The following is a 10249-nucleotide window of genomic DNA, read 5'->3' on the forward strand; positions in this document are numbered from 1 at the left end:
ACATGCGTGATTTGTGAAAAACTGTAGTGGGGACATTTGTGGGGTGTATCTAAGGACATCACATCACCTACATAGTGTATTCAAATATCTATTTATACTCATAACACAATAACTATCTAATGTCAGACATTTGTGATGTCATGAAGTGCTAGCAAACTAAGGATTTTATGCACACTGAGGTCTGACAAATATAGCTTTCACTTTCCTACACCAAATGCATTACCAATACACATGTAAATGTAAGACATTTGTGACTTCATGAAAGTGCAAAGAAATTCAGAATGTTGTGGAATACTTAGATGTAATCAATATGCTTTCATTTCCAAAACCATACATATTTAAACCTATATAGTGTCAGGCATTTGTGACTTCATGATGGGGACAGCAAATTCAGAATTGTATTCAATACACTGTACAGTGATCAGATGAGTATATACGGCCAGAAGGCAACTACCAATGTTAGTGCAAAGTCACTGATGAAAAAACACTTAACACCACGCAGACATCTAAATGCTTTACATATTTAGTACAGATAGATGCATTTGATGATGCTGAGAAGGGAAATAGTTTAATTTCACTGGTTAAAGAAAACAAGTCTTGCCTCACATCTTCAGACTCTAGTGAGTCTGAGAGTGAAACTCAAGAAGTGTCAAGGAAAGAAATAAAACACCTAAATTAATCTGGCCAGACGTTTTTGTATTTACATTTTTCACCAAAAGGTCACTTTTTAATATATATATATATATATATATATATATATATATATATATATATATATATATATATATATATATATATATATATATATATATATATATATATATATATATATATATATATATATATATAAGTATATATATATATATATATATATATATATATATATGTATTCTTGATGGTAATTACACACTGAACCTGTTTCCACAGTGCTAAAATGTATGTATGTATGTATGTATGTATGTATGTATGTATGTATGTATACATATATGTGTGTGTGTGTGTGTGTGTGTGTGTGTGTGTGTGAACAACTTGGAGTATATAAGAGTAATTCAGGGTGTATCAAATTAATTTTGAGTAGTGTTTTTATGCTTCACTAAATAGGTACATACAAACGTACACACTTCCATTTTAATACATAAATGAAAGTGTAGACATTCAATATTAAAGGCGATATCAAGTGCTATCTCATGCAATGCTAAATTTTCTAACATATTAATTTTTTTCAATGACAAAATATTTCGCGGCCCCCCCTTTCAAACCATGAGAATTTTCATGGCCCCCCCTTCAAGCCTCCCATTTTTTTCATGGCCCCCCCCCCCAATTTCTCCCCAGCCCCCCCCCCCCCCCCGCCGTAAATTCTGACCGGTCCCTTAGTTTGGTTGAGAGTAGACTGTAAAATACGTCGTGACGTTTCGCCCTCACCGGCCTCCTCGTCTCTTAGGGGTTGCCTGATGTTTGAGGGCGCCCCGTCACGGAGTACCTTGCAGACTAGGTTGAGAGGTGAAGTTCGTTTAGCATTCTTGGATTTGACTGAGGCACACAATCAGACTTCAAGCGTGAAAGTAAACTTGAGGAATTTGAGATACTGAAGTTCAAATCTACTCAGTCGAATAACGGAGTCAGCAGAATTCAATGTCAACCATACGTCGATATGGCAAATGAAAATTAACGTGGCAACCTAAGTGCAATCAAGATTATTCGGCGTTTGATATACTGTAGGAGCAGTGGTTGAATTGTTTGAATTATCAAGCCGATACTGATCATAAGTATTCTACATCAATAGTACATTGAAACAGCTTTATTTGAAATGTAGAGAAAATAATATTAGAAATCCGGAGAATCGCGAGAACAAAATTAATTATTAATCCCGTACCCTTTGCTTATAGGCGGTGTTTTCACGACTTAGAGCTTATGGCAATACACGCCACATATAACATTAACATTGTCTTCTGTTGTTGTAAGTAGAGTTGATGATGTAACAGGGTTTCATCAACTTTGTTTGTAAGCTTGTAGTTAAATAATGTCATCGAATCTTTTTATGTTTCAAACCTTGATACAATAGTTGAGTTCTGACAATACAGCAAATTATGGTAAAATATACTTCAGTAAGTAGAAGACTGTAGAATAATACTGGTAGCTTTATATGCAGCAAAAATTATCCCATCCCCAAAACTACACAAACCCAGCTTATGTCCCTTTAAGAAAATATGAACAACAACAACAACAACAACAACAACAACAACAACAACAACAGCAGCAGCAGCAGCAAAAACAACAACAACAGCAACAACAACAACAACAACAACAACAACAACAACAACAACAATCGTAAGCGAAGCGAATTAATCGACAAAGATAAAGCCAGTTGTTACAAAATGTAAATGTGATTTATTTGATTTCAGAGAAGACATCTTGTTAGCTTGACCGACAGTAAAGATGAAATAGTATAAGTTGGAGTATATAGTAGCTATCCTTGTTGTTATTTTTGCTTTTTGCGATGCTGGACGTTCGATTTCCGAGGAAAAGGAATCTAAGCAGCGGATTCGTAGAGGTTGGCCGCTCGTTGGTATAGGGAGGTATGCTCTGAGACTCCCATGCATATAGATAGTTTCATGTTTACCGATAATGTTTTTACATAATTGCATAGATTGTGTGCAGTGGTGTGAATGTTACAATAACTTACATCCTATGCTAAACAAATAATTGGCTGATAAATGATAAACGTGTGATGTCATACTTGTGAACGTTCGCTGAGGTGGAGGAGAGGGGGTTGGGGTTGCCCTTAACGAATGATGTTCGCCGGTTTTTGAGCTTAATTGTGCTACACTGTGTGCAATTGTCCATTAAACTGTAGTATGGCCAGTTTCTTATTGGTTTCTGTGTGTTTGTATCGAAGAGAAAAGCTGCATGCTATTGTGAAATTTGCTGTATGTGCTCTGGCTTGTGAGAATGTAGCTAATGATGTGTTTGTGTTTTCTTCAAAATCCATAGAAATTGGAGTAATGCCGCGACCAATTTGGAAACGTGATTGTTATGGTGCAGACTGTCCCGCCTCCAAACCAGCTGACAAGGGTAAGTGTTGTTTCATTAAGCTTATAGATCACGATTTTCGCGGTTTGGAAAACAATAAAATTAATGGAGGTTTATCTTGCGTTATGCGAGGAGATTGTAATTTTTCTCAAATTGCAAACACACCAAACAGTGTCCTGGGAATCAAAATAATACAGGAGGACAGTTTTTATCATCAAATCCAAGAGGACATAAACTTACTTCTTGCCTCTAAAAATCGTCACACCATACATTATTGGAACCCCTCAGCATTAAGGTGATGGATGGTGGGAGGGCAAAAAGTGAGTCTTGTTGTTGTTGTTGTTGTTGTTGTTGTTGTTGTTGTTGGGGATGCGAGGGGTGCCCTTTTTATATAGTGTTGAACGTTTATCCAAATTAGACCTTGCAGCAGTTACGTTAATTTTCATATTTAATAAAAATGATTATAGTATTGTACGTAAACTTCGAGTGGCAAAACTTATTAAGATTAATTAATTGTTTATTGTTTTCTAGCTTCTCATAATCACTCTTTCGATATGGTGAATAGGTGTACCTGTGTGACTAACGACGTCCAAGCGAAATCCTAATTTATCTAGAGATGATGTTATTCGAGTCGGCTCTTAACAAGTGAAAACCGGAAGTGACAAGATATATGTATTACGCATGCGCATATTTACTCGCAAAAACGAAATTCGCAGTTCTGTATCAGATCTAGATCATAGATGACCTGATGCATGGTATGTATATCAAACTTATATTATATTTTCCAAGGGGCAGACTCCCCCTCCCTCCCTGCGGGTAGGGGGTAGTAAAATTTCTAGGGAGTGTCGTTCGAAACTAAATAAATCACATATAATAACGTTACTTGCCTGCTATCATACATACTATAGCTACACATCACGGTCACAATGAAAATATGAATAAAACGGTATAATATAATGTACACTTCTATTGTGTCAGTGTCTATCTTTGAATGTAACATAAGAGCATATATCTTGAGTATGTATACTATACTATATCTACAAGTGCATATGTCATATAAAGTTTGATAATATAGCATGTAGTTTTATTGATTAATTTGCCGTGATAATTAACGACTTTCCGTAATAACTAATTAGACTATATCTTGAGAATACATGCTTCAAATTCAATATAATTTGGTGCATACTTCCAACACAACAAATGACACGTCCTGAAAAAGCTTGTTGATGTAGCTTTTAGTTTTAACAAGTCATTTGCATAAGAGATGATTTTTCAATAATTATGATATATATATATATGAAGAGTGCAAGCTTCAAGTTCTATATAATTTGGTTTGTACATCCATGAGTCCAGGATGCACATGTCTCATAGTATACTGCATATTGGTGTAACACTTAGATTTAATGATTCATTTGCATAATTAATGATTTTAAGGAATTGGGCATTATCTCAAGAATGCACTCTTCAAATTCAATTTAGTTCAAACATTGATGGTAAGAAAGTCCATGTACTATATAAAGTTTACAATGTAGCTTTTAGTTTTAATGACTCATTTGCATAATTATTGATTTTAGTAATTAGGCTATATCTTCATAATTCATACTTCAAATTCAATATAATTTTGTACATCCTAACATAACTAACCCCACATGTTCTGAAAAGTGTGTTGATGTCACTTTAGTTTTTAAGAGTCATTTGCATAATTTATTATTTTCAGTAAATTCAGTAACATGTGGTACATACATGTACTTCAAACATAACTAGTCACATATGTTCTGAAAAGTTTGCCCAACAGTTTTTGAAGATGAATATCATTTTCTTATTGATTGCCCACACCATTAATTTATAATGAGAGTCTAGAGGTTTAATTTCTTCTATGTCACTGAAATATGTGTTCATTTTTATGCATACCTTAAATAGTAAAGAAACATTTTTGCTTAATATTTAACTTCATTTGCGAAAGTCCTTTCTGACACAATCAAAACAGATCAGCAAATTTAAGAGTGCTGTATTGTGACATTTTGTCTATGTATTTACTATACCATGCTTTCCATATCATGTTAATGTTAATATTATAATCTGTCTTGTTTACAGAATTATAATTAGTATTTGCAAACATGAGTACCACCACACAGCAACAACCAGAGTATGTGCAGAACCAGACAGGAGCACCCGTTAACATTGGAGCTCAGCCACAAATGGTTTTTGTTCAGATACCGAAAAATACTGTTTACTCCCAATTTTCTGGCTTTGCAAGTAAGCCATCGCTGGCCCTCGGAATCACACAACTTTGTCTGGGCGTACTATTGGTGATACTTGGCATAACAGCTATCATTGTCTATAGTGGAATGAGTTTCGTTGGCAGTGCAATATGGTGTGGCATATTTGTAAGTGAAAACTTCTTTTTCTTTTAAAGTGGTCATAAGAATGACAAAGGGTATTTTGGATTTTTAATTCATAAAAACAATTCCACTATGTTTATCTACTTGAAAAAACAATGTGACACAGCATATACAAATTCCTTCTTTGTAACAATGAATTGCAAAATATTAAAAAATGTGTCAAATATTTGTTGTTGTACAATAATGAACATTTTTAGCTTTTTGTAATTTATTAAGTGACAAACACAGATTTGGTCAGTGCTATTTCACATGTTTTTCATTGTAGAAATACTTGGTAGAGTTGTTAGTGAAAAAAAAATCTCTAAAATGAAATCCCATTTGTCATCCATAAAGCCACTTTAATATATACACAGAATTTATCTTGTTGTTGTTGTTGCTGCTGCTGCTGTTGTTGTTGTTGCTGTTAACGTTGCTGTTGCTGTGTTACAGCAGTGACAATAACAAGTGTAACATTTGCTCTGTTGGTGGAGACAAAGTCGAGTTATACTACGGTAATTCACACCATAAACAAAGAAACAGTTATATAATTTATCATACACTTGTATTGTTTTACAGCAAGCACCTTTTTAAGTTTGTCTTTGATATGTCAATCGGGGGTGGGAAGTGGGGGATGGATGTTCTCAAAGTAAATGATATATGGCTTGTATATGGATTTTCCATCCTTTTGAGTATGCATTTGATTATCGTTTGTTCTAAAATGGATGTGTAAACTTGGGAGGTTAATTGGTCAAAAATTGGGTCATCTAGTCTTGGTCCAAATTCATCCAATAGTACACCATGGCCATACCAAATTACATCTTGTTCAATTGAAATGGGGGAATATTGTTTGACTCAAATTAGTCTAAAATGAAGTATGGAATAGGGTCTCACACCCCTATCATAATCACCATAACAGTAGATGAGTGCAACATCTCCCCCCCCCCCCCCCATTATTTCAGTTTCACCAGATCATGTATTGGAAATGGATGTATTGGAAGTTTCCCCCAGTTACTACAGTGTTTTTTCCCCTAATTTTAACACTATGATATGTGGACCATGATGCACAAGTGATAACCATGTTTGGATTAATTGTAAATTAACGAATAAATTTGGAAATTTGTTGAATGGTCACAACAAGAATAGCACCGTCATGCCCTAGTGTTGAAGAAGTAGGAGGAAAGGGTAGTACATGGGGAGAAATTGCATTGCTTCAGTAGGTTCAAACTGAGCATCACCCTTCTCACATACAGACATGGTTAAATTTTAATCAAACCCAGTCAGTGCTTCAGTGGCTGGTTCAAACCCAGACAGCAGAGGTGAGAGGCGTACAATCTACCTGCTCGGCCACCGACAACCTATAATGTTATTAAATTATTATTATTATTATATTTAATGACCTGATAATACTCTGTCAAAAGGGTGAAAGTTAGAGTGTTTTCAAGTGGAAACACTTTGAGTTGAGTTTTGAGACTATCTGATTTTCAATGTTTTTCTTTTACTATTAAATGATGTAACTTCCAGACTAGACCTACTTATCAAAGCCAAAATTCCTTGATAAGAACAAATGACAATAGTTTGGAAATAGGAATTATTTTTGGATTACATAAAATTGATAGTGTTTGTTTTTAACCTTCCAGTTCAGTATCACAGGATGTTTTGGTATTGGTGCATCTATAAACAAAGGGAAATGTCTGGTATGTAGAGATAATCATTGTGTTATGATATTGAAAACCATCTATTGAAATTTTCACTTCCTGATAAATTTGTTTTAAAATCAGCAACTGACTGATGGTTAGATGAACGAGCCTTTTGGCACTCTGCTCCATCCCTGGGACTGGGGAATGTTTTAGCAAGTGAATTGAGAGATTGTCATTCAATTGAAACTTATAAATGAAAACTTGGAGTCATCTTTTTAAAGAAAATCTATGTCTGATCATTTTTAACTCTAATGAGGAATGATTTACTTTTTAGCACAACTGAACTGATAATGTGGCCTATCAATCCCAATACTTATTTTTACCATATGCCATTTCATAGTTGCTATGAGCTTGGTTTTGTTGCTAGGCACATATGTGTTCCCCTTTTAAACGTTTATCTGCTTGCATAATCATTGTTGCAATATTTGGCTGTTGCTGTGGGATTTGTCTTGTTGCTAAGCATATTTAACTTCATTTTTTTGTGTGTTTATCCACTTAGGGTGTCTTTACTCAATTTTATATTTCTTATCATAACACCATAAAAATGGTTGGTTGTTCGGTCGGTTAACAGTTAAAGACAAAGTAAAAAAAGTAAGTGTATGAGGACATGTTGGTGATACTTTCATAATTCTACCTGTACAGTCTGAATGACTTAGAAATAACATCTAAAGTTAGAAGCAAACTTTGAACTTTTTGTTTGATTAAATTTCCTGAATCCCGAAATCAACAGATTGAATAAATTTAGGGTCGGTTGTGTATTCAGAAACAGAATCATGGCCGCCCATAGTTGCCCATTGCTGGTGTTCTGTTTACAATATATCTGTTTTGACTTCTTGCTTGGCATGTTTTGATATTTCTTTGCCTGCCTAACTCAAAAAGTTTTTATCTTTGCAAATACAAATGTATTCTGGCATTTGGATGTTGCTAAGGGCATGGCCTTGGTAGTTGACTATAATCATGGGTTTCCCGATACCTAACAATGGTTAAGAATGCAGCTTTTGGGCCAAATTTTATTTTAGCCCCCCTGAGACTTATTTTAAAGATAAAAATTATCAACTTGTATTTTTTTCTTCAAATTAAATGTCCTATATAATGAACAAACCATATGTTTACATGCTTTTCACACGAAAGCCCATATGGCCGTGTACTATGATAAATAATAATTTTATGATTTGATTTGATTTTTCCCAAATGTTAAATCAGATTTATGCCACTTTGGTGTTAAATATCGTGTCAGCCAGCCTAAGTGGTGGATACTTAGTAATAATCACAGTATGTGGCATGGTATTGGAAACTGAATTTTGGTCCTATTATAGTATGGTAAGTAAATTTTAATCTGACCAATATTTGTTTGAGGAGCTCTATAATATTCTATAATATGTACCTTTTTGTTCATATTTGAGTGTCTAGTTCAGGTAGTTAATATGTTTTCCATTGTTTTCCATATGGTCTCTGTGTTATTGGTTTCTTCCCACCAGATGTACAGCCATTATAGTGGGAATTGGAAGAACAGTTTTATATTGTTAAAGTTGATGTTAGTTTCTGCATCCACTATTTCTTAATAGACTTCACAATTTTTACAGTTTTATTTTTTTTTTCCATTACAAACAAAGTTAGGGTAGGTAGTGAAAAACTAGATGGGGTCAGGTAACCGGAGCCAAACATTTTTTTAGGCCTAATTCCACTGTTTTGGACCTAGTATCCTGATATATGACATATTATTGTCATACATCCTTCAGTGTGATTGGTTTAGATCTTGTCATGTGGTATGGACTAATAACATAGTGACCGTAAGTTGCACACAGTGGGCAATATCCCTTTTCTATTTTACCTACGGTGGTATTCATGTAGCAAGGGAGAGTCCTATCAGTGATTTGCTTTGACTATGTCAAGAATATTGCCTTTGATGGCTTTATCCACCAACAATCACCACATTGTTTGTATGAGTTACTAGTCACAACTATTACACTCGATTCTGCTTATATCAAAATCTATGACTGTCCATATCATGTCAGGTTGAACGCAGGTCAATTTTGTATTTCTTTTTCTGGCACAAAAATTTGGAATGGCTTCCCTGTCAACATAAAATGTATTAACTTTTTACGTCATTTCAAACAATATCTACTGGCGCAGTATAACTGATCAACTGCATATTTGTAATTTTAATCATGTGTACATAATACATTATATATTTTGAGTCACATTGAGTACCTTGCTGTGAATTTCTGAATATAAATATGTGAGGGGACAGGCCCTGACTACCTGTAAGCTATTTCCTGACTCCCCATTTACCCACTGTTTTATTTGTTTTGGGGTAAATAAACTGATTATGTTGTATAAAACACTTCTTGTCTGATCTTATTCAGGGAGTTGAAGACATCATTTTATTCTTGTGATGTTATAGTGTGGCAACTACAATGTATTTCCCTCAGCTTTCTGCCTCAGGAAACAGTTGTTACACAAGAGCCCCAGGTTAATTCTTGTCTACTCGTGCAGTCTTACCCAGGCATTAATTATTAGATATTGTCATTTAAGGTTAATTAAAGAATTTGTTATGAAAATCTAATTAATTTGACTCAGGAGTGGCAACAATAATGAATCTTTCAGTCTGCTTTTGTCATTGATGAGTTCATGACATGTTAATTTCCAAAATGATATAAACTTTTTCCTTTCTAGGGTAGCAGATATCTTGTCAATTCTCTTATCATTATCACAGCAATTGCTGAATGTGTTATTGCTGTAATACACTCGTCTCTTTGCTGCCGAGTTGTTTGTTATGGAAGGCAACAATACACCACTCCTGTAAGTATACACTTATTCACTGCAGATAAGAGTCATCCTCAAAGTCAATGCATAGGAGTTATGATATTTCACTACAGGCACAAAGAAATATGGAGTAGATTTTGACAAATCAAATCAGCTGTTTTTAATAAACTTCGATGTTTGAAAGATAAAATGTATTACTTTAATTCACTTTTACGTATCAGTACAGCGTTGGCATCAACCTGAAATTAGGTGGACATGAAGCATGAGAGTTCTACTAGATTCAGATCAATGGTAATTCATTACTGATAGATGAAAGTGAACAAAAGTAAAATTAATTTTATCTCATTTTTAACACTGGTAATCCATTTGTTCTCA

This window comes from Glandiceps talaboti, chromosome 10 (assembly GCF_964340395.1).
Source record: "Glandiceps talaboti chromosome 10, keGlaTala1.1, whole genome shotgun sequence".
Lineage (NCBI taxonomy): Eukaryota > Metazoa > Hemichordata > Enteropneusta > Spengelidae > Glandiceps > Glandiceps talaboti.